Consider the following 26171-nt stretch of genomic DNA (forward strand, 5'->3'; position numbering starts at 1 on the left):
TCAGTTTTGTGTCAAGCCAAATCACTATGGAAGCACGAAAAATCAGCAGCAAACAGCAGCTTCTATTAGAAGGGGGTGGGAGAGAGGGAAAACTTTATTTTGATGGGGCACACTGCGGCATGGATCCCCATAGTTGGTGGAGCCTTCAGTCCAGAGCCCTAGCAGTGGTGGCGGCAATTTTGGCTCTGGCGATCAGGTTTTGCTGATCCTCCAATGCCAAGCTGGTCATCACCATCTCCCACTGCTCCTGTGTTGCGTTTTGGTTGGGCGAGTTACAGTTGACTCTCACTACAACAGACTGACAAAAAGCGTCCGTTTTATCTGAAGTCCATAATATCTGAAACCCCTCACTTCAGAAATTTTCATCGCAATGTCTAACAACTTTATTGCAAAGAGTGAGTGACAAATGTCCAAAGTAAAAAACAAACAAGAAATTCACAGTTTCGCCCCGAAGCATCGATTGCGATAGCAAATTAAGTAAGGTAAGTGCGGCAGCAGCAGCATGCAAATTGACCTTCATGCTGTCTGTCACTTCAATGCGAACTAAATGTCGAAAGCATAGCACATATGAAGCTACTGCCGCTGATATGGCGGCCACGCTGTAAGCAGCCGCCGCTTGAGTAGAAACCCCCTTCTCCCCCCCTTCTCGTGCCTCGCATGTGAAAGAAGACGACGCGTTTTCGCACTGCCTTCTTCTCTCGCGCGCGTCATATTGAGTCATGATCATCCGCTGACCTTCGCAAATCAGTTGTCAGGCCGTGCTGACCTGGCAAAAGTATGTTTTATATGCCCGATTTTGAAAAAAAGATTGCTGCTAATTTTATCTGCTGTAGCCAATTGTCTGTTGTAGCGTGGTCTATTAAAAGCGAACTTCGTTTCATTAATAGGTAGAACAAACTAAGGCTGAAATATGGTCTATTATATCCCAAACTCTGTTGTACGTAGGTCCATTGCAATGACCGTAGACTGTATTATGGTACGCTATGCTGTTGTGTTTTAAGAAGTTCATACCATTGGTTTTTTTCTCTCGTTAGCTCTCATATCTTGTACACAATACAGGTTATGAAGCGGAATGCATGTGAATTCTTTTAGCAATTTTGCTCTTCTGTCATACTTGACTCTGCTTTTCTTACTTAAATACTTGAGAAATTCATAAACACATGGGGCAGCTGGGGAAATACGTCAAGTAAAGATAGTTCGAATATACAGGAGAAAATTCCACGACTCTTCAAAACACAACTCGCAGTGTCTGATGCGATACATTCCATTATGGTTGCGTTCAATGAAGTGCAAGAATGGGACTCTGCTGCCTGTACAGCATTACGGCACTTCCCTTGGATTTGCTCCATGAGACCAGACAGGTTCAGCTTTTATTCATTTGTAATTTGGTATTTTCTGGGGTAAATCTAACTGTAGTGACCGTAAGCAGTGGTCACTACAGTTAGATTAAGTACAATTAACAAAGGCGGGAGCCGAATAAGTAATAATAACTGGGGTGGAACTCCTGTGCCAAACACAGAAAATTGACTGAAATTGCGCCACCCTGTGCCAGAATGGCTTCGGCATGTGTGCTCCGGCAGTGGCTGCGAACAGCGAGCGGATTTGTTCGCTGAAAAAATTAACCGACAATTACGATACTCCCTAATGCGAAATGTGAACATAGCTGCATACGTGTCTTCATTTTGTGATATATTGGCTGACACAGACAATCTGCCTCGTGTGACACGTTTCAAACGGAGCGTAGTGTGATGCGACTGCCTTGCTAATAGGGAGATCGCGAGAGGCAGCGCATGGGTGACGTGTGGCCGTGATTCACGGCAGCCACCACAGACAGACCTCCATTCATGCAGCACTTTGTTTCCATATATGGTATCGGTGGCGTCATCGGTGAACAGACGACGCATGCTACTCTGGCGCCATCTTGTAGCCATCATCGCCGCATAGCCCGTCTTGCACGGCACTATGCTTTTCTTCTCACGCTTTTGCCATACCCTCCTCCTCCACTTTCCTCCTCGCACTCTCTTTGCTTTCGCTGTCTTTCATCTGCGCTTGCTCTTTTATCCGTTTGCTGTGGTTGTTCGCTCGGTTACGAGGACGGCGAGGTACGACGCCCATGCTCGCTGCAGTAACGGGCGCCTAAGAACTGCTCTATAAAAGAGAGCAGCCGTTCACATTCCACACACCATGCGACGGTGGCTCCTGCACAATTTCTTGTCATTTTTGTGCTTATAATGCTGGACTTTTCGGTGCCTCTGGTAAGTGGTCGACGGTGCGTGACCACTCCCGGCTGTCGTCGCTGCTGTTGGAAAGGCCAGGCCGGCTCTATTTAGAGTGTGCTAGAGTCAAGTAGGTTATATCACTGGAATACGGTTGCGTGGGCCGAGTGGCACGGCACTGTCTAGCAGAGCGCAAACTAGCGAAAAGTAGGCCGAGGGCGCTGCGAGTGAACACGATATTAGGCAGGCATACGCTGCAGCAAGTTCAGCGGTTGGGTGTCTCTGTCTCCAAGGCTGGTGTAACGTAAAACTTCAAATATGTTTTTGTGCCCATATGGGTCAGGCCTGAGCCATTTTGCCCTATCTGCTCCAAAACGCAAGTTTTCTTGCTTCAAAAATTGCTCTAAAATGACTTGGGCAGTCCCACCCTTGTGATAAGCATTTGAAGGAAAAATATTCCAACCTTTGAAACTCTGTGAGATACTAAAGAGAGTATACTTTGAGCATCACTAGTACATTGTCCTTGTGTGTATTGAAAATATCACTCTCAGCATGAGTGCAGGCTTGCTATAAGCCAGAAAAGGCACAAAAACAAAGGATGCACGGTGACGCAGCTGTGAATTTCCCCGCACGAGTTTGACGGCATCTGCTTGGGTCTACTTAATTTTTTTTAATTGGCAAACATGAACTGCATTGCATTCTAGAAAAGTCAAAGGCTGACCTTGGGTTGTCTTAAAAACTTTTACTGAGCCACTATGGCCTAAGTATGGAAAAATGCTTAGAAATCTGTGACGTCACACTGGCTACTGGCACTGGGGTTTCGGAGTGGAATTAAAATGAGACATTGGATTTAATTTTGTATTGTAATAAAATAAACCTGTTACTGGAACTTAATGAATATAGAGCTTTGAAGGAAAACCTTATCAGGCTTGTATCTTCCTAGTGTAGCTGTAAGGGCAGTTAGTTTTTCCAGGAATGCCTCACCAGCCGCCGATATGTTGGTTGTTGCCCAATATAGTTGCACAGGCTCGCTACCCTCATTGAGAACCTTGTTGAATGCCTTGGCGAGAAGTTGGGTTAATGTTCAATCCCGCATATTGAATCCAGTGGTCGAGGCTGCTACACTGAGATCCTGTGAACTAGGGCTCTATTCTGGGCATTCCACTATTTTCTTCGAGGTGTGACGCGGGTGCGACACATACAAAATGATGCTGATGGCCCCGTTTTGCTTTCGTAACCTGACCTGACGCAAACTTAATTTTTTTGCCTAAGAAACTGAAATGGAAGCATTGAACCTAACATTCTTGATAAAGCAAAACAGTTTTGAAGCAGACGACAGAATGAAGCAGACGACGGAAGTGAGAAGCATTTTCGACAGGAATAATCATATGCCTTGAGCTAGCTGCTTTATTTTTACTGAGGAAGAAAACTGTTTTACTTTATCAAGAACGCTAGGTTTAGTGCCTTCGTTTCAGTTTCTTAGGCAAAACGTCAAGTTTGCGTCAGGTTACGAAACCAAAAGTGCCATTTAGTATGTGTCGTGCCTTGAAGAAAATGGAAGAATGTCCAAAATAGAGTGCCTGTATGTGACATGCACACATGCATGGGACCACAATTGCGAAGACACATTATTAGGCTGTGACATTTACTGTTTCGGTGTCTTCTCAGCTGTAGCAGAGGAGACAACAGCTGGCAGCATCACTGAACATCTGGGTCAGTTAAAGAAAGTTGTATTTCCACTTTCGTTTCCCTCTTTATTAGGAGTATAAATTTTGTAATAAACTGAACCATCAAGCGATTGCTCATATAATATTTACGCGTCTACTTAGGCTCACTTGCTGTTGATTTCTGTAGCGGGTGGGAGCCTCATCAAGCTGAAATTTGCCTTTTTCTCCATAATCACCATGTCTCATGAAGAAATAAAAGTTTGTTTGATTGATTGAGTGATTGATTATTAACAATAAATTGTACAGTTAAATAAAGGTACCTTCTTTGAAGTTAATTTTCCCGTGAAGCCTTTATGGTTTCATAATCTTTTGATTTCTTATGGTCTTGTCAAAGTCCCAAACTATCGGACCCCCGCCTGCCTTCCCAAAGTGCCATGGAGCCCCTTCCTTCTCTTCCCCCTCTCTTATGTTTCCCACTAATGGGATTATGGTTTTAGTTGTTAAATTTAAAGTCTAATGTAAAAAAATTTACCGAAGGGAGAGTGGCATTGGATTCGTTTGGACCATTCGTGGAACCATAAGATACCGTTGCCGAAACTCAGTCTGGCAACCCCTGCTTAATGGATACTGTGTATCTTTGCCTGACAATATGGCTAACTTGGGAAATGAGTTGACTAATCACCTGTGGGTACACTTCAGTGTCCTGAAATGCTTGACTTGTTTGTTGCTGCTCACAGAGGGCGCCTTTGGTGACACACAGTTACAACGGAGAGACACAGGGAAGAAGCGAGATGCTGTGATTGCTTGTGCGGTTGGAAATGGTGCCATGAGTCATGCCCGAAACCACCGGCACGGCCAGCTTGAAACAATAATGGGGTGCCCATGGGTGGTGTTTCATGCATCTTGAGACCGAACTGTAATGTCTGCAAAATGGGAGTTCTGATGAATGGCTTAGTTATTCCGAGCTAACTGTCAGAACTAACTTTCACTGCAGATGGGCACGTTTTTGTGGTTGTAGGCACCACGGTCAAAGAAGGAGCTCCTGCTGTACAGTTCATGCCACTCATAACTAACAAGAGGGGCACAGCCATGCTGTGTTTCCAGAATGGGCTGCAGAATAGCTGTTTTCACACAGTTCAGGCCAGTTTCCAACAGCAGGCAGGGAGACTAAAGTCAGCTGGTTTTTCAGAGCGCATACCAAAGTGGTCGCCGAGACCCTGCTGAAACAGCTGAAGTTGTCGCAGAGGAGGAAAGAAAATGAATAACCAGACGTGTGAATAAGCAAATAAGGGGGCCCAAAGGAAAAAAAAAAAAAGAACTTTGATGATTACAATACTCCCTAATTTAAAATTTGAGTGCAGATACATGTTTTCATTTAGCACTATATTGAGGCAAAGAATTTTTGGGAGACATGTAGCAGAGTTGGCGATCGTCGAAAATCTGGTCTGCGGGTCAAGCACGTCGGCTTTTATACGTGACTTGTCAAAGGTCCCAGTGTAATCTCTGGTGACACTTGGCCTCCAGAAAGTACCACACAATTCCCGTTTGCATACAATCAGATCAGATTACAAAACAATTGGAAAACACAAAGATTGAAACAAGTGTGAACAAGACCAAACCAAGCAAACCAAACAAGCACGAGCAAGAGCTGATCGAGCAGACGATAGTAGGAAATGAGTGGTCCGGCTGAGACCAGATACGAGTACGCATCAAGCGGTGGGGCGAGTCTGCATGAAATCAGTTTCCTGTGTGCACATCACTGAAGGGGCCGCTCTCATTGGTCACCGCCGTTTGCGGCTCGCGTCTTTCATCTGCCGCTCCGCATTTGCTCTTTCATCTTTCGCTGTTGTGCTTGTTAGCTCGGTTGCACTGCTGCCGCTTGCTGCAGGAACAAATTAAGAGCTGTGCTCCAAAAAGTAAGGAACATTGTAGGTTTCCCATTTATGCACAAGCTGCACAACCTGTTGTGGTGGCGTAGTGTTTTCGGTGTTGCGCTACTAAGCACAAGGGCATGTGATCAAATCCTGGCCATAGCGGGTGCATATTGATGGGGACGAAATGCGAAAGTGCCCGCGTACCATGCATTGGATACATGTTAAAGAACCTCAGGAGGTCAAAATTATCCAGGAGTTCCCCACTTTTGCATGCCTCATAATCATATTGTTGGTAAGCTCCACAATTTTTTTGTGTATCGCACAACATTAAGAAAGTGGCGTCCGGGTAAGGGGTGCACACTGTGTTCTCGGCTTCGCAAAAATTAAGTGGGTTGTGCAGCCGCATCGACTAGCAAGCACGAAAAAGGGACTCATGCGACATGAAATACAATGTCAAATTGTTGTGCCCTCGCATTACACAAGTAATCTACTGCATTCATTTATCTTGTGGAGCATACGTTAGCCAAACTGGTCAGTGTGTCAATGATCGCCTCGAAGAATACACTTCCCTTTCCATGAGTTTCAGCGCTTGCCTGCCAAGTCACCGCAGACATCGGGGCTGCACCCCTGTGTTTGATCACATGAGCTTCATAGGCTGCGGAAAAACGAGAACAGAAAGGAAGATTCTGGAGGCCTTCCTGCAAAATTTTGCAGAACTACACTTGCGCCAGTAACACTTTTCTGAGCTTCACTGATAAAGAGGTGCGTTACTTTATTGGCTCGGTGTGACTGTAAGCAGATTAAGCAATCTTTGTTTTTATTTGCGATGGTTGTTGGCACGCATGTCAGGAGGCCTGCCGGAGGGTATATTTGTCCTTCTACTGCCATAAATTCAAGCCGTAAGTTCCAGCCTGTTCCATGGTCGCCTTGTTTGTTTGTCGTGTTTACTGGCGTGTATATTTTTTTTTCGTATTGCAATCACTCTTACAGGTTTGGAACTACTTTCTTTTAATGACTCGTACCTTTACTCTGGGTGAACAACTCCGGCTCATGCTACGAAAGCTGCAGGTCACACGAGCCAGTTCAGAAAGCAAACCAGAGGTGCTACTCTAGATTCCCTCTATTTCTGCCATGCTTGCATTTTGAGCCAATGAAAGATGGCACTGTCGCTCTGTGAGCCAATTATAGCTGACACCATGCTGAATTTGACAGTATGGCAGAATTTGAGTGTTCAGAATAGTACAGGTTGTCTTTTTTTTTTTTTGCTGCACCAAATTTTTTAAAATTGTCTGTGGCAGATAGCACAGTTCTAACCCTTGATATAAATTACTCAATCAGGTGGCCATTACTTCTATGAAAAAACGAAATGCTTAATTGGATAATTGGCATAGTTGTGCTGTTGAAATTCTTAATTACTTGATGGCACATTTCTATCTCTGAATTGGAGTATGCAAGGCAAATCGACATAGAACGAATTCTCAGGACTATGTCAGTTTCGAGAAATTAATTTTCAAAGTGTCCGACGAAATACATTGCCATTACAGTTTTATGCTTCAACGCATAAAACAGCGCTGTCCTAAAGAGTAAGTGGAACAACAATACATTGTTACCGCAAGTTTGAGGGCCCATGTCTCAAAACCGGTGCCATCCTCTGAATTCGTTCCAACTCAAAATGCCTTGCATATTCACTAGCTACAATTCTTAGATTTAAATATGTGCTGTAATTCATGTGAAAGCGTCAAATGAGCCATTGAGCGAAAAAGTCGGCGGCATCTGTAGCAGCGAAACTTCTCATTGGCTGTGATTCCATGTCACGAGTGTGCGAGGTGAACTTGTGATGCTGGATCTTGCTTGCTGACTCGGGCCTCGATGGAGCGGAACGGGTGAAAGGGAAGACCTGCAGCGCTGTACTGCGTGAGGGGAGAGAGGGCATCACTGTGACGCCAGGTCCCTCTCACTCTCACCTGTATTATTTGCGCACTCCTTGTTCATGCAAGCTCTCGCCTGCGTTCTAATTGCACCTTTGTAAAGCCAAATCAAAATGTGCCAAGTGTTTTAATGCACTCGCTTACATGCGAGAAGTTCACAACTGAAAGGACCACTCAGTGGCGTTCACTTGGACATTAATGCTTTCGCATTCACGACTCGTAAGACGTGCTTAGGTGTACTCAAATTTGAAAAGAAACTGTTATTTGGTGTGGTTATGTCAATTATTAAGTTAACCGTTTTGATTTCTTGTAGAAGTAATTTAAAACGGGTTATAATTGTGCTGTCTGCCCCAGGCAATAGTTCAAAATTGGTGCAAATAAAAAAAACACGCTTTATATGCGATTTTGTAGGTGAAAAATTCAGCGCAAGACCCAGCACAAGCAACAAAGAATAGACGAGGAAATCACTCGTGCTTACTAACAACTGATTTATTCTTGCGGCAATGCATATCTGCAATGCTTCACTACTCAACCACTCATGTGTGCGCAACAAAAGACAATTACCGAAGACGTGTGCGCAGGAAATTATATTCGGCCGAGTACAGAGACGAGGAGGTATGAGTGTTAGTCATCTGCTTTTTCCTTTATGTGGAAAGCCTCCAAGGCCAGCCACGCATGTTCATTTGTGCTTCTGCCGAAGATCAATTTCTCATCAAATCGCGGTTTACAATTGCAGCAACAATTAAAATGGGCAACTAGGTGTGCCCGTTTGTCTGCATTATTATTTATTTTTTGCTCTTGTTTCCTAAGTCACTCACTGATACACCGTCTGCCCAATGTAAGTCTTTCCACATAAGAGAGGGAAAGCATAAACCACACCAGTGGAACACGGGACGTAGGATATCCCGTGCTTGATTTGGCATCCTGCCTTGCTTTCACCACAAGTACGAGAGCAGAGCTTACCAAGCTTGTTTGGCGCAGAAAACGCCAGAGGGACACCATGCCTGCTAGCAACTCTCCGGAGTTGATGAGTGACCTTAGGGCACTACCACAGGTCCGAACGTTTCATGTTCAATGGTTGCCCTCTTTTCGCTTTTTCTTGTCTGAATCGGGGGCCTTGGCAACTGCAGTCGGGAGCGACATAGGGAAACCTGCTGCCAGAAGTTGGCGCACCTGATTATCAAAGCTATGCTGCATTTTATGCACAAGATTTTTTGAGAGCCGATTCCATACAGAAGAATTAATTCCTCGTTCTAGAACTTTGGAATGAGCCGACTTAAATGCCAAGAGCTCTTTTTGTGCATGTGGTTGGAGGAGGAGGAGGGAGGAAAGAAACTTTATTTTGCAAAGGAATTTGGGACCTCCCAGGCCCCCTGGGTCCTCGCACAAGGCAAGCCCAACACACATGTCTACGCGCACCTCGAGCCTAAGGTCCAAAAACTGCAAAATATTAATATTAGGTAGCTCGAGAGTAAAAACACCTTGCTTAGTAACTCAGGGGACCAACTGCAATGCATGCTCACTGACCTGGAGAGGCAAAGCAGTAAAGTGGGTCTAAAAATTAATCTGCAGAAAACTAAAGTAATGTTTAACAGTCTCGGAAGAGAACAGCAGTTTACAATAGGCAGCGAGGCACTGGAAGTCGTAAGGGAATACATGTACTTAGGGCAGGTAGTGACTGCGGATCCGGATCACGAGACAGAAATAATCAGCAGAATAAGAATGGGCTGGGGTGCGTTTGGCAGGCATTCTCAGATCATGAACAGCAGGTTGCCATTATCCCTCAAGAGAAAAGTGTATAATAGTTGTGTCTTACCAGTACTCACCTACGGGGCAGAAACCTGGAGGCTAACGAAAAGGGTTCTACTCAAATTGAGGACGACCCAACGAGCTATGGAAAGAAGAATGATAGGTGTAACGTTAAGGGATAAGAAAAGAGCAGATTGGGTGAGGGAACCAACGTGAGTTAATGACATCTTAGTTGAAATCAAGAAAAAGAAATGGGCATGGGCAGGACATGTAATGAGGAGGGAGGATAACCGATGGTCATTAAGGGTTACGGACTGGATCCCAAGGGAAGGGAAGCGTAGCAGGGGGCGGCAGAAAGTTAGGTGGGCGGATGAGATTAAGAAGTTTGCAGGGACGGCATGGCCACAATTAGTACATGACCGGGGTTGTTGGAGAAATATGGGAGAGGCCTTTGCCCTGCAGTGGGCGTAACCCGGCTGATGATGAGTAAAAACAAGTCATTGTCCGTGTTCCTTAAAATCAACGAAGACCTTATTAACCGTATCCCGTTAGGATGAGTCATCCATTAAAAACACTAAAGAAATTGCCTTTTGCCGTCACTAAACCTCTTATATGCCAAGCAGATGAATTGGAAAGATTGTGGAAAGATTACTGAAGTGCAGCTTTGTGGAATGCATTTGTGCTTTGTTCGACACACTCAACATGTTATCATTTCTGATTGGTTCTAGCGAGACCCGTAGCTTCAGGCACATCGCACTGGTTCAATCATAAACATAGTCAAACAAACCACGAGAACTGCATTACGCGAGTACACTTGATGCCATCGTCACGTCATTTAACTGTTGTGTCTGCAGCAGTTTCGTTTGCAACGTTTTTCTTTCTATTTTTTTCAGGGCTGGCACGCAATGCCACGCTGTGCAGCTTCAATGGAAAAACCAATGTGCCACTGTGAAAAGCTTTTTGTATTAGTGGGATTGAAGTTTGCTCATTGATTTCATGTTTACCCGAGCGTCTTTTTGGTTTTATTACCAGTGAAATTTTGCCTTCATTTCTGGACAGACGTGTAGCTGTGTAGTTTTTTGGTGACAGAAGCTGAGACGTCTGTCAGAATCTGCCGTCAGCATCTGTAGAAGTGACAGTTATCTTGTCCTAGCATTTGCAAAATTTTTTCTTCAGAAGATCCTTTCTCTCCTTCACAAACATGAGCATTGTGGCAACTGATTCAGGGAGTTTGCTTTGTGTGCAATATCATGATTGGGTGCTGCTTTTGAAGTTTCGACTAGAAAAAAAATTTTTTCATACTATGCTGACATACAGGGTGTTCTTTTAGCTGTACCAAATTTTTAAAAATTGCCTGCAACAGAACAGTCCTAACCCTTGTTCTAAATTACTCGATGTGGCGGCCATTACTTCTACGAGAAATAAGAGTAACAGGTTGAATCATTAATATGATTGTACTAATGAACTTGTTAATTAATTATTTTACAGCACATATTTTAATCTACGAATTGTAGCTAATCAGTATGCAAGGTACCTCGACTTAGAACGAATTCTGAATATGGCACCAGTTTCGATAAATGCGCCATCAGACTTGAGGTGAACATGCCCTGCTGGTCCACTTTTCAAGAAATAATTGTTTCATGCATTGAAGCGCAATAGTAAGTGGAACGCCAATGCATTTTGTATGACACACTGAAAATTAATGTCCCAAAACTGGCGTAGTCCTGAGAACTCATTCTAAGCTATATGCATTGCATACCCGCTAGCTACAATTCACAGATTGAAATGTGCACTGTAAACTAATTAAGAACATAACGTAATTATGTTAGATATTCAATTAAGTGTTTTGATTTCTCGTTGAACTAATGGCCTCCTAATCAAGTAATTTAGATCAAGGGTTACAATTGTGCGATCTGTTACAGGCACTTTTTAAAAGTTCAGTGCAGATAAAAATAGGAACTCTGTACTTAATACACGTGAATTGATGCGTTTTATCAATTTATGATTCTAATGGGAAGCGCATGCACTTTTCTACGATCTTGCATGAATTCATCAAAAAGGACGGCACGTACAGCTCCTTCTTGTGTTCTTAGGAATTCACTTGTATGCTAGCACACAGGGTTACCTTTGGCCATTCCACATGTTTTGCGTACATGACTAACTGATTTGGTTGCTTGATTTCCATCGTACAAACAAAACAAGGCACTCTCAAATACATGTGCTGCTTAATCGAGCCATTTCGTCCCTTGCAGCATCTGTAAGTATATTTGTACATGCTAAGCAATTATATCCTTTGAAACATTTTTAAAACAAGTAATGGTAGGAAGAATAAATTAGGAACTATATAATTATGATTTCCACCATGCAACGATTTTGCAATATAAGTGAGCCTCAAAAACGTTCACAGGAGAATTTGCAAGGTCCAGAATGTTGAAATTTTGGGAAGTCCATGTGTTGTCTGTTGTTGATACTAAATTAATTCTTAGCGTTCATGTGTAATGTGCAGGCTGAAATGTTCTGTATGTGTGCTGTCTGTTGCTGTTCTCTTCATGTAGAGGAAGCATGAGGCAGGGACCTAGTCAGGTGTGGTGAGCGCCTTTTGTTCTTGGAAGCAGGACAGTGAAAAATGTTGATAAACATGCAAACGAAACTGACTACCTATCATTTTTTTGCCGGCTGAACAGCCATGCTGCCAGCATATGCACACACTAGTGCCAGATTTTCTTCTAGGTAGTCGCTGACACGTTGAAAATGTAACGGCAAGTCCTATTGAAATGTAACAAGGATACGTGTGCCAGCAAATCCCCTCGTCATTTGTGTCAATGTCCTGGGTGAGCGCTTTGTCCGTGGAGCGGTTGCATGCGAATGACACCGCATGTAAGGGGACGCAAGCAGCCATTCGGTTTATCGTGGTACATCTTCTGGGTGCTGGTGCACGCAGTGGTGATCATCTTTCTCTTCTTGCAGCGTGGAGAGATGTATGATGGGTGCATAACTCCTTTATGGTAGTGGCTTCTGATGCGTTCTTATCACTGATTATGGCATAATTATGAAGGACTCCAAGTTTCGTGGTGCAAGTTTTTCCGAATACACTCTTTCATGCAAGAAATTTGAATTCTGGGACATTCTAAATAGAGTCACTAGTGCCGCCTACTTCGGATAGTCTGCAAATAATGTTGAAGCATTCAGTTGAAGCAGGTCTTTCTCAACACTGTGCTTAGTCCTTCAGGCAAAAGGCAGAATATGGTTAAACGACGACCCACACCAATCACACAAGGTAATCTTGTTTCTGGCTTGCCACAACTACTCGAGGGTGAGGGAACTTTAACATGAAGGCTTGCATTAACGCCGTTTGAATGCGATAAATGCTTCATTTGTATGCAATACATAATTGATTATCTAAATTAATATCTCAGATAGTTAACATAATTTTGCGCATTTAAAAGACTGCTGCAGGGCTGATTGAACAAGGTGACTCATGCTAGGGCACTTGACGTTGTTATGGCCACACAATAAGTTGTTTGCACTTGTTGTCGACTACAATTTTTATTTTCGTGTCTTCTGTACTTCAACGGTTTGGTTTGCAAGTACCTGAGCAATGTTTATGCAGAGGTAACGCGACACTTATTGAACTAATGAAGACGTAGAGCGAATGGTCAACTGCATGTCACTCGGCACATTAGAGAACTTTAGTCTGTCGGTGTGGTATTTAGGGAATATCTGAACTGAAATGTAGACTGCAGCAACATTGCTGATAGCAATAATTTGTGGCTTTTTGTTCGATCGAAACACTTTATCTGCGTCTTATTCTTTGGGTAACTGTTCTTATCTCATTATGCTAGTGACACCTTTACTCAGCCAACTAAGCAACCACATAAGACGTCACTGCAATAGTAATAAATTCACAAGTATCTCTACCTCAAAAATGCAAACACAGAGTAGAGGAAAAGGTAGAAGTATGGGAGCAAGTACAAATTGAATGTTTAGGTTAACAACGTAGAGTCATCAGTCATTAAAAAGAAATGAAAGAGAGAGATGGTAAATTTAGTGCGAAGGATTTGTAATTTGCAGTTTGTAAAGACGGAGAGCAAGAAATTGGGGGAAAAAATTTGCACGTTAACAGAAAGCGGCAGTGCCTTCGTATTTGAGGCCCAAGCTGGCTGCCTGAGGACAAAAACTTACTGGAGCAAATATTCACATCACAATGAGGCATGTGTCAGCTGCAGAAAAAAAAAAATAACAGGGAGCCAGCTGTGCACATTGTAATAAGATGCCAAGATAGTCACCTAGCTAGAACAGTATAGAATGTCGACCTTCCAGAAGAGCTGGGGTTGGAAGCTGATGAGAGGGTTAACTAGTCAGCAGTTGAGATAAGCGAGATACTGGCGTGAAAAAAAAAGCAGGGAAAAGTTTGATGGAAGCAGATCTGCGACAGGCATAGTAACTTTACTGTGTAGAAACAGTTAGAAGCCTTATTGAAAAGAAGGAATATAACGTAGAGATACGCATAATGCTGGACTGCAACAGCTCATGCAGGCTAAGTGATTGTCGCCACCCTGCTTCAAAGGGGATGCCAATAGAAATAACCATCATCATGTCATCAGCTTCTCTGGTATTCTCAGCAGGCTAAAAATTCTTCTATGAATGTGTGAACAGCACGGAGAAGAACCAGTGCAGGATCTGCATGCAGTTGTTCAACCATTGTGCAGAGACAGTAAAATCGGCTGCGGATTAAATATATTACAAAGTCCTTCATTGCACGAAGAAGTATTCATTCTATCAGAAGTTTGTTATAATTTGGTATAAGGTGCAAATAAAAATTATGGAGAACCAACGCACATGTTGGAATCTTTCAAGTGAAGCTTTTGTGAAGCTGGCAATTCTGCACACTTAAATGTGATGTAAACAATCCTCTTTATTTGTAATTCTGTGTTACGTGTAATCCCGCGCGATTCAAGTGGATGCACAGTGTGAAACATCGATGAAGCGATGTCTCGGGGGTTTCGTGCTTGTTGAAGAAACAATGGTGACAAGAGACATGGGGAAGTATGTCGCACATCTACCAAGAGTGGTACACGGGGCCGGCCGGGCAGATAACTTTAAAACACATACACGAAGCATCATTTGTGCCTTTTACCCATGTCCTCCTCATTTCTTGTAATGTTCACGTATTTGTCAGAGCCACGATCAACTAGCGCAGGCTAAGGCATTGCTTAAAAAAAAGAAAACATCCTCTGTTATTAGTGTAGATTTGTTCTTCATGCCGTGCCTTTTAAATTTGCAGATGCTGTGGCAGCGAGCGGTATGTACCTTTCCTGGAGGCGTTCCCATTCGAGCTTGCGCAGTGGTGCTGCCAGAATGAAGCAGGGAATCAAGTTCCGGAAGAGAGACGAGCCACTTGTGTGCCGCCAATGCCCATACCAGACATGGCACAAGTCCAATTTTGTGCGACACAAGCGGATTCACACGGGAGAAAAGCCATACGCATGTCACCTGTGCCCGATGGCGTTTTCTGACTGCAGCTCCTATAATCGGCATGTTCGGAGCCATTCCTCATATTTATAGTCTGTGTATATTTGAAGCACGAAATTTTCAACAAAGCTTGCTAGAGGGAACTCTGTGGCTAGCCTAAGAGTGTGGTGGTTTGGCAGCATGGGAATGATAGTACATTGATTTGCCTAACATTTGTCCTGGCATTAGATAGCTTTATAATTTTGTGAATTCGTTTTCAACAAAATGCATTGTATATGCAGCCATTTGCAACGATTATAGATGTTCGAATGAACAAGGGCATGACGTGTTTAGAAAAAAAATATTTTTTTCTCCGAAATACCGAAAGGTGAAGTATAACAAATAACGCCACAAAATAAGTCTGAAGCCATAAGCTCAAAGAACTCAATACCCATCATCATATGATAGCTCAATGATCTCATTGCTATGCGCTAGTAATATTTCTGGGAAACTCTGAAATGGGGGGAATTATAGATTATCCCACTAAGAGCTCTCAGAGATAAATAGGGTGTTGCTTGCAGTCGTTCAACCATTGTGCAGAGACAGTAAAATCGGCTGCAGAGTGAATATATTACGAACTCCTTCAAAAATTAGTTGTAATTTGGCAGCCTCAAAACCACCTTTTAAAGAGCTGGACAAAATACTGAGATGATGCCATGTTATAAAAAATTATGTTTACAGAGTTTAAGGCTCTGTCAACAGTATGTGGAATGTGGAATGTTAAGTATGTGGAATTTTCTTTTCTTGTACTGTTAGGTTGCCATGAATGAATGAATGAATGAATGTGATAAGTTAACATGTGATAATTTTAAAACTTCATAGGTCCTTGAGTAAGATCTCGGCGTGTCCCGCACTGCGAATATATAGCTTACAATCTGGTGTAAATGGTTAACGCAGGCGGAGCCATGCACTCAGTAGTGCGGTACGGGCGATTCATGGCGTACGGGAGATCTAACGCATCCGCCTTTCCGTGGGTATGTTCTCACAAATAAATGGCTTTATTGGTTCATCAGTCCTGTCTCATCACTATGGTTGTGCACTCAATAAAATGTCTACATTTTATTTCGTATGTGGTGTGCTTAAGTCTTTCTGCATATGCACATACAAAAGATTTATTGCACTGTGCCCGCGCACACCTCTCCTGTAGCCCTTTTTGTTAATTTGCTGCATGCCTGAATACACTGGTGAAGACCTTGCCTGGCAAAGGTATCACAGGTGATGTTGAAGTGCACCATGCAAACTTTAGCTACCAAGCCATGCAGAGCGCCGCTGCTGAAAGTTGGCTGTTGATGGGAGGCAGTGAATGTGAACACTTCGCCGCGAGTTACGACAGCGAACTCACCTTATTGCACAAGCAACAGCACCAGGTGTGAATTAGCATTTACTGGTAGAAGTCGGTAATGAGATGTTTTAACCAGTGGCGAGTCGGTGGTGACACTATCTGGCTTGTTAAGCTGTCGATGTGGCCGCAGGTTTGAACCTCTTGCGTACGCCAGTCATTTGAGCTATGTTATGTGGCTGGTAAGGGTGAACTGCAGTGAAATATTGGACTGCATAAAAAGCCTAGTTTAAGATAGTGCAGGTATTGCGGAGCCTCCATGCAAAATTTTACACTTAACATATGAATGGACGTACTATGAAAAGTTTTCAAGAATAGCCATTTTCAGTACCGAAAACACTGTTTTTGATATGCCATTAGTGCTACTTGCTGGAAGTGATGCATCACCTAAAACGCGAGGCTCCTCTGCATGACCTCAGATCTGGTAGCGCTTGCAGCTGCCCGCGGTGCGCTGAATAATCTTGGACAGGACATGCTGGTACTTACGTGTCTGGTACTTACTGACTGCGTCAAGGTTAAAAAGTGGCCCTTCCAATTGTTCGCTTCTTTTTTGAAACGGGGACACACTCTCTCCTCTCCTCCTGCCGAATGCAGAATGGACTTGGCTTTTAGTAGCATGGCCACAAGTGTGTGTTGATGCGTCAGTGGTATCTGGTATCACGAGACCACCGCAACAGGTTTTGATGACGTCTACTTTTTGACATCCAAAGTTACGCTGCATGTAATGCGTGTTTTGAACTGGTAACATATAAAGGGTAATGTAATTCTGTGTCGCGGTCTGCGAATTAAGGCTCTGTAACATAAATAGTGGGTGGACGGGTATCCAATAGAAGCAAAAAAAGAAGCAATAAGAACAAAAAAAAATTTGCATCACTACTTCCTTGAGAAATTGATTTTAACACCGCTCGAAGTGATGCAGGAGACTCACTAGTCTCTTTCTTTTTGTTATTGCCATGACTCTGCGAAACAATATGGAGGAAAAGTGGTAGTGTCTGTCGGATGATTGCTTTGTGAAAAAGCTTCCAAGTTGATGAGGGCACCACAAGTCAACTTGTCACACAGGCTGCACCCATTCCTTTGCCTCCCCGATCGCGCATGCACAGACAGGAAAGAATGATTCACAAATAAGAAAAAGAACTAAGCTGTGTAGACAAAGTTCTATTGAAATGCCGCAACGCTGTGTGGTTCATTCCATTTTCTGTACCCAAACTGCGATGGCAACTGGGTCCATCAACGAAAGTGGCATCACACACTAACTACTGAATAATTCACATAGCTGCCTGTTTGTGTGTACTTATACACATTAGGCATATTTGTACAAGTTCTTACATTTCTTGTCTTTCTCTACTCATATTTTTTCACATCCGCTCCTCTCTACTCGCTGCTCGCTATTCAAGTGCCAACCTCAAGGTTGGGCAGATGCCATATACCACAGTCAGCAGTGATTTTCTTCTTTTCTGCTCCTTTATTTGTCTTCTAGTAAAATACTACAGCAGAGACGAGTAATCATTATGTCACGTGATCTGGCATAATCTGCACATAATCTGTTGAGTCAGAGATGTGTATACCTGTAAGGTATATCTCTTCATATCCTGAATAAATGTAAAAATGTAAAATCCCTAATGTAAAATGTAAAATCCCAATAAAGAAAGGCGTCAGACAGGGAGATACGATCTCTCCAATGCTATTCACAGCATGTTTACAGGAGGTACTCAGAGACCTGGAGTGGAAAGAATGGGGGATAAAAGTTGATGGAGAATACCCTAGCAACTTGCGATTCGCCGATGATATTGCCTTGCTTAGTAACTCAGGAGACCAATTGCAATGCATGTTCACTGACCTGGAGAGGCAAAGCAGAAGGGTGGGTCTGAAAATTAATCTGCAGAAAACTAAAGTAATGTTTAACAGTCTCGGAAGAGAACAGCAGTTTACGATAGGTAGCGAGGCACTGGAAGTGGTAAGGGAATACATCCACTTAGGGCAGGTAGTGACCACGGATCCGGATCATGAGACTGAAATAACCAGAAGAATAAGAATGGGCTGGGGTGCGTTTGGCAGGCATTCTCAAATCATGAACAGCAGGTTGCCACTATCCCTCAAAAGGAAAGTGTATAACAGCTGTGTGTTACCAGTACTCACATATGGGGCAGAAACCTGGAGGCTTCCGAAAAGGGTTCTGCTGAAATTGAGGACGACGCAACGAGCTATGGAAAGAAGAATGATCGGTGTAACGTTAAGGGATAAGAAAAGAGCAGATTGTGTGAGGGAACAAACGCGGGTAAATGACATCTTAGTTGAAATAAAGAAAAAGAAATGGACATGGGCCGGACATGTAATGAGGAGGGGAGATAACCGATGGTCATTAAGGGTTACGGACTGGATTCCAAGGGAAGGGAAGCGTAGCAGGGGGCGGCAGAAAGTTAGGTGGGCGGATGACATTAAGACGTTTGCAGGGACAACATGGCCACAATTAGTACATGGCCGGGGTAGTTGGAGAAGTATGGCAGAGGCCTTTGCCCTGCAGTGGGCGTAACTAGGCTGATGATGATGATGACCCAACTGCCAGCCTGCTCACATAGCGGCTAAATGCTGCTCCCTTCACCAAAACCCTTGCATATGCCAGTAGACTCACACCTTGGCTGAAAAACATGGAAATGTGGCGACAACATTTATCTATCGGGATGTTATAAGTAGACTGCTTTCTCGTAAGACTCCATGCAGAACTTGGTTATCGACAAAATATCCCAAGTATCAGATTCGCTCTACACAGTATTGTTATATATTCCCACTGTCCTTTTCATGTGCAACCCATAATCACTATCACCATAGCGGGAACCCAATATTGGAATGTTGGCATGTAGAATATTGACGTAAACAATGTTGGTTGGATGCCGCTTCAGTGAGAGTGCTCTTCACTGCCAGTGGACTTGCAGCTTATGCAGTATTATGCCAGTCTTTTTCTTTTTTCACTGTGTTGCTTCCTGTTCTAGTGAGTCGTGCGGTGAGCATGTGACCTATATAAAATTGTGCAATAAGATCTATTAATGGAAAGTCAGTGCTTTGCCCGTTGTTTTGTGTTTTCCTTTTGTTCCGTGTCAGTTTTAGCGCTGCACTTGAAACATTAGATAGTTTTAGATTAGGGGCAATGTGCAAAGAAGCTGTAAAGTGCTTTGTAAAAGCAGTGTACTTGCGTGTGGCTTGTTCTTGTTTTTAAAGCAAAGCTGTTGCCTCTAGTTGGTCAGAATTTCTCATGTCCGCCTGCGTGGTGTTCATAAAACAAACAGCAGCTGGAAGGCTTCGTGTTTAAGTTTCCGTGTAACAGAATGATGTTTTCTCGTATATTCGACTTACACTCCGATGATGTCATATTTGCAGGTTGTGTGCAAGTCGTACATTACGAATTTCATTTTTATTTGAGAAATTTAATTAGTTTAGTAACAAACATGCACTAGGCAGAAGGCCTACAAAAATGAGGATGTATGGATGGATGGATGGATGTTATGAGCGTCCCCTTTGGAACGGGGCGGTGGCTTGCGCCACCAAGCTCTTGCTACTATGCTGCCTAATATCCTACCTAGGTTAACCCATGAGAACAAAAAAACACACTATGAACTACCACGTCCAAATTTTCTGATACCCTATTGCGAACTGTGCTTTTGTACGTCTCCGTCCTTTGTCGTTTCCCTACTTTTCTTCCACCAATCCTCCAATCGCCTCTTACTGATGTCTATTGCGGACCTGTTTGCTTTTCCACTGCTCCCGCTGAACCCAAGGGCTTCAAGGAGGCCAGTGGTGCCTAAATCGACCGCTGGATAGATGTCTTCACATTCTAATAAAATATGCTCCGTCGTTTCCCTAGCTTTACCGCAGCAAGCACATGCTTCTTCTTCCTTCTTATATCTCGCTTTGTACGTGCGTGTTCTAAGGCATCCCGATCTCGCTTCGAAAAGTAATGAGCTTCCCTTTGAGTTATCATAAATGGTTTCTTTCCTAATTTCGTTTTTTCCCCTTAAGTAGTTACTCATGGCAGGTTTCTTTTCCATTGCCGCCACCCATGAGATTAATTCAGCCTCTCTGACTTTCCGCTTGACCTTCTTTGTTGCTGTGTTGCCCACCCCACAGGCCGCATACTTGCTGGTAAGCTTCCTAGTTCTTTTCCTCCACTGTGAATCAATGTTTTGCCTGTACAGATATGCTGTGCTAACAGTACTGCCACCTAGCGGCCATGGCCACTTGGATAGATCTCAAACAGCAACTGAAAAAGGGCTTTGTCTTTCAGTTTCCGCGTAACAGATTTGTTTTCTCGTATATTCGAATAACAATACAAAGCTATCATGTCTGCAGCTTGTGTGTAAGCTGTACATTATGCATTTTATTGGGCAATATACTTTCAAACATTCATTTAGTTCAATAATGCACTTGCACTTGACAGACAGCCTGGAAGAATGAGGAAGCATGCAGCGCATGGTCGCTTGTGGTGATAGTGCTTGTGTAATGTCATCTAACGTTCGCAACAGCTCTGCTGCACGTACACTTTCACAGGGTGGAATGGAGGCAGAATTTATTTTGTGTGTGACTTGTACAACCATGATGACGCGATGCCGAAGCTCACAGCCACTCCTATATACACTAACTGTACTGGACTCAAAACACTTGTTCTCTGTTATATTCATGGTAGGTTCAATGGGTTCACATTGCATGTGAAAGCAGGAAACATGTTGCTGCAGCTTGGGCACCACCTTTAAAGGAAGGCAACGAAAGCTTGGGTGCTCGTTTTGTGGTATGCTCATGTGGTTGTGCTTGTGTGATTGCAGGGCGGCTGAATTCATAAGCATTGTAAGGAGAAATAACTGCTGCAAACTTGAACGCTTTGGTAAAAACATGCGGTGCTTATGTTAGGCATTCTTACAGTGCTCTAATAAAGCAAGATAAAACATGCCAGAAAGAAATGCGCTACCATCAAATTTTATATAACCTATCAAACTCAAAGCAGTAATAATAATATCACTATGTGTATACCGCAGGATTGCTACACTATGTTTACTTACTTTTTTTATGCAAGTTAAACGTCTTGCACTCTTGTGCAAATGTCTTGTATTGTAAGCCTCAATGAAGCAGAATGCTTTCTTTATTTTATAATGCTGTTATCTCAGTCACAGCAAATTGAAGTATGTACTTAAGTTACGTTTGAAGCATAATAAATTTAATGATCAGCTACATATATGTAAATCCAAAGAAAGTGCACCTCCTTATGGTCAACTGTGCATTGATATATTCCAGATGATTCATATGGAAGTCAATGCTCCGTTTCCTTCGGTAAATAGTCAAGGGCATTCGAAGGCCGCAGGATAGCCTTTAAGTCAGTGCGTAGTTGATATGAGAGACCCAGCTGCATTCTACGTTCCACCGATCGTCTACACAAACAGGCAAGTCGGTCCCGTCTGTGGTCTCGGCTGGCATCCGAATGCGCTGCTAAATTCAGAGCCGTTCGTGGCCAGGTTGCACATCACTTGGCCGCGGGGCTCTCTGCAGAAGCGACTGCAGTAGCAGACATAGAATGTCTGCACCTCGGTCAGTCTCTAGAGCGACTTGAGTTGCAGCGGCGACTCGGTGGGGTCCTGCAAAGAACTTGCCTGCATGGCTTCCAACGCTACGTCGAGGGCAAACCGATCCGCCAGGAGCCGGCGCTCCTTGGCGGACTTTGCACGGTCCAGCCTGCATGAGAGTGCATAGACTGGGTTGTCGAATGATGCCCTTAGGTGGTGGAACTCTACCACAGTTTAGAAAAGAGCGTTGTTGGTGCGAATTCGTGCATAATTGTGGTGCATTCCCGTCATCACATGGTCGCACTGTGGTGGTCTAGAACCTTGCGTACAAGACATCGTGTCCAGAATGTCCAAGTTTGGCTTCTTACGCTAGTAACATTACCGCAGTTCCTGGCATAAAGAGCAAATAAAGAACCCTTAGCCAACAGAAGTATTTCACTTTTCAACGCATCTCGTGTTGCTACGAATGACGACATCATATCTACATCGATGGCTCTGTGACACCTGGTTCATCTCCTTTTGCTGTGTGGGTTCTGTAACAGGTGCTACTATTTCCGCAAAGTGGAGCTATAGTATGTGAAGCACTGCGACAGAGCTTTTCCTACTGCATCATGCTTTCCACTACATCTTAAAGCAGCCAGAATATAGCTCGGGCACCTTCATAGACGAATATCTATATTTTTCCTGAAGTATTTTTTCTAAGTGGTATTTTTACTAAAGTTGCAGACGCAGACAGGCGCTGGGCTCCTACGACCCCCGGGAGACCATCAGGGCCATTGTGCGCCGTTAAGAACGGCCAGCTGCAGTGCAAGTTTTGCCAACCAGTTGCGACTGTGGAAGCAACATCTCGGGAGCATCGCCGCCAACCTCTAGCCACAGCGTGACTAAATCGACTTTGTGTCGGGGAACAATACGCGCCTCCGCCACTCTCCGTCGCTTCAGCTAGGATGCGTTCGATGAAGCAGGCTTTGTGCTGAAACCGCCGCCAACCTCTAGCCTCATCGCCGTTGTGACGGAATGAGTTTGGCGGGCCAACTATTGTTACCAAACTCCCCAACGCGGACCTGATCTGCTACGGGTGCGCGAGTTGCCGCGGGAACGCCGTTTTTCGCTCCTTCCCACACACCGACCAAGACGCAAGACTACGCGCTACCCGGAACGGCTCCAAGGTCTATGAAATTCGTATGGTGTCGGTTTCGGACCGTAAACACGTGTGTGTATGCGTGTGTGTGTGTAAACCGTGCCGCGGAGAGGCGGCTAGTTTGCGATGACTAAACAAACGTTCGCATCACCTTGTATCGGGAGAGAACCGAGTGTTTAAAAACCGCTGTTGTGCGGCTGCTGAGGTCACTCTCTCTCAAGCAGTCATGTTAGACTGATGTACTTTCTCAAACAGTCATGTTAGACTGATATAAATACTGTAAATAAACCCATATTCCTCGTTCTCGATGAGAAGCAGTCCTTCCCTTCATCAACGTCCTCAGCGTGGAAGTTGGACGACGGCATGGGCCAGCTACTTTCTAATTCATGCCCGACTCCAATCTTGACAACAGATCACGAGCGATGGGATTGACCCCCCAATCTTGACAGCGCAAAGATCTGCGCATGATGTTCCCTTCGTCGCAACCTCAGGTGACATCGGTTACTGACCTGGTCATGGACGAACTGCGACGGTCAATAAGAGTTTCCGAAGTGCAGCCCAATTCGCCGCCTCCCGTGCCGGAGGCGATGAACTACGCTGCCGTTGTCCACCGTCAAGGTCACCCTCCACCCCAGGGCTCTGTAACGCCGCAATTCCGTTGTCCACCGTCGCCAGCTTGCCCGCCCATCACCCAGTGCAATTACTCAAGGAAGACAGACGTATGGCGCGCCCTCGAACCACCTCTGCTATAACTGCGGCGGGGCATGTCTACCGTCGATGCCCATACCGCGACTTGGGACTGCGAGGGTTTGCCGTCAATGCAGTGCGCCCGCAGCAAGGGGAATGCCCTCGTGATATCGCGGCTTACCTCGCCGCCACTCAGCGGAGCCCTCGACGACCTTCCCGTTCGCCGTCACCAGGCCGCAGCGTTGATCATAGACTGGCCGAGCCTGGGGCCGGTCCGTCAGCTCATATCTGGAAAACTAAAAGCAGCAACCGATCGAGGCGCGGTTGCTGTTCGTCGAACTGACGAAGATCCTCCGTCGCCGACAAAGATGCCGAAAAGACTGTCTCGATGACATATCAACGAGACGCCGCCATCCCCACGAAGCCTGGAAGCAAAGAATACGCCGACAAAAGAAGACATGACGACGCGGTGTTCCAGCCACAGGTCAACACGATGCAGCCGTGACCCAACGCCAAGACCAAACTGCAACGCAATACAACCTGCTGAACCACGTCTACGGCTCGATAGTGAAATTTGCGTTGCAAGAGGGATCGCTCGATTGCAGGGAGGAAAAGCGAAAGTGGTGCTGACCAACTTCAGCTAAGAGTTGAAGCATCTGAACAAGGGCACGAGGATTGCACACCTCGGGGAAATGGGGAAACCAGCAATGCGTTTGTCCTTTCAGGTTCTGCCGCATTGACCTCGACGACCATAGTTTCCGAAGAAGTTTTCTACACAAATCCAAGTATGTTCATGAGTAATTAAGGATCAGAAGCTCAAAAGTCTTCTTCGACGATACAAAGACTGCTTTTCTATGTCGTAGAGGATTCGGCTAATGCCATTTCCAAAGCATCGCGTAATAGCCGGAGAATCCGCTCGACCACTCCGCCAGAGCCCTTACCAAGTGTCGAAGCGAGAGCGAGAAGTTATAAGGCAACAAGTCGGCGAATTGCTGCGCGACATCATCCAACCGTCGAAAACCAGTAGTCGTCTCCAGTGGTCTTAGTGAAGAAGGATGGAAGTCTGCTCTTCTGCGTCGATTATCGCCGCTTGAACAACATAACCAAGGACGTACACCCTCTCTCTAGGATAGATGACGCATTAGACCGACTCTGCAATACTAAGTACGTTTCGTCGATGGACCTCAAGACTGGTTATTGGCAAATTGATATCGACGAAACGAATCGAGAGAAGACCGCGTTTATCACGCCAGACTGCCTCTTAGTTCACGAGGCTCGGCGTGAACATAGACAACAGAAACCTTTGCGGGCCGTCGGGTCGTGCCTGGTGCGCCGTAGCGATCGCAGGGCAACCGAGGCCACAGTTTGTGGCAGGGCGTGCTTTCGCACTATGGCACCACTGTGGCTGCGCCTCACTCACAACCTACGTTGCTTATGCTGCCTGGTGAATCTCTCTCGACGGATTATGTGAACCCGAAACTATCAACAATTGCAAGCACCCACGACTGAGAAGCTCCGCAGATGCTACCTGCCGCAACCACTATGCAAGAGCCGCCACTAGGCGAAAACCTCTCCCTTGCGGCCCGTCCCGCGTCTCGGCAATTGGCCAGGCATTTTCAAGTCGCTGTTGCTGTCAGCGCACCGAGCCAGCCGGCAAAAGCTGCCCAGGAGCCCCCAACTACGCTATCGCCTGCACCGCTACATGCGCGGGAGATGATGTTGGTCATCACGCCTCCAGCACACGCGAAGCACGCGCATAGCCCTGATCAAGACGCGAACCCAATAGCCGACCAGCAGTTCCGGCTACGATCGAGATCGCGAGGAATTGCAGACGCCGCAGGACGTGAAGTTGTGCATCCAGCTCTAGATCCTCGGGGCAGCCCCGACCGTTGCTTTGCTTTTCTCCCTGTGGTTGTTCTTGGTGCCTTTCCTGCTCGATAGGAACACGACCCAGCAGTATGCAGAAGCACTCTTTGGGGGAACATCAGCAACCTCGGGGATGGCTGCCGTCGCGGTTACAGTGCCTGTAACTGTACCCGTAACATATTTCAATCGCGCTTCTCATTAGGGGGGATATAGCAGCGCGAATATCGCCTCCAGAGCCGGCAAAGAAGACGGCTCACGGGTTTGTAGCGCGAGAATAGAACACGCTGGTGCACTCGAGATGAGCAAAAAAAGAAAAACCTAAATTATGGGGTTTTACGTGCCAAAACCACTTTCTGATTTTGAGGCGCGCCGTAGTGGGGGACTCCGGAAATTTCTTCCACCTGGGGTTCTTTAACGTGCACCTAAATCTAAGTACGCGGGTGTTTTCGCCCCCATCGAAATGCGGCCGCCGTGGCCGGGATTCGATCCAGCGACCTCGTGCTCAGCAGCCTAACACCATAGCCACTGAGCAACCACGGCGGGTTCGACCTGAGCAGCCGCGGTATCGGCCGTTCCCAGAATCCCGCGGCACAATGGCTGGCCGGCGTAAATAAACCGTGGCTACGGCGGCGACCTCTTGTCGCCAC

At 45.1% G+C, this 26171-nt stretch overlaps 2 long non-coding RNA genes across 4 annotated transcripts in view; one reads left to right on the forward strand and one right to left on the reverse strand.

Moving 5' to 3' along the window:
* The window catches only part of LOC135908802 (uncharacterized), a 50998-nt gene extending 35041 nt beyond the window's left edge, over window positions 1-15957 (forward strand). For all 3 annotated transcript variants that reach the window (XR_011511580.1, XR_010566427.2, XR_011511581.1), the window contains exon 4: window positions 14719-15957. This is a non-coding gene — a long non-coding RNA (uncharacterized lncRNA). The remainder of the gene's footprint in view (window positions 1-14718) is intronic.
* LOC135908803 (uncharacterized) lies at window positions 43-19237 on the reverse strand. The gene is made up of 5 exons (XR_010566428.1): window positions 19109-19237; window positions 16771-16935; window positions 6351-6412; window positions 4566-4806; window positions 43-288 (listed from the first exon to the last, which is right to left on the reverse strand). It is a non-coding gene; the product is annotated as an uncharacterized lncRNA (long non-coding RNA).
* Window positions 19238-26171: the final 6934 nt, after the last annotated feature.

The sequence above is a fragment of the Dermacentor albipictus genome, chromosome 1 (genome assembly GCF_038994185.2).
Source record: "Dermacentor albipictus isolate Rhodes 1998 colony chromosome 1, USDA_Dalb.pri_finalv2, whole genome shotgun sequence".
In the NCBI taxonomy this organism is placed as follows: Eukaryota; Metazoa; Arthropoda; class Arachnida; order Ixodida; family Ixodidae; genus Dermacentor; species Dermacentor albipictus.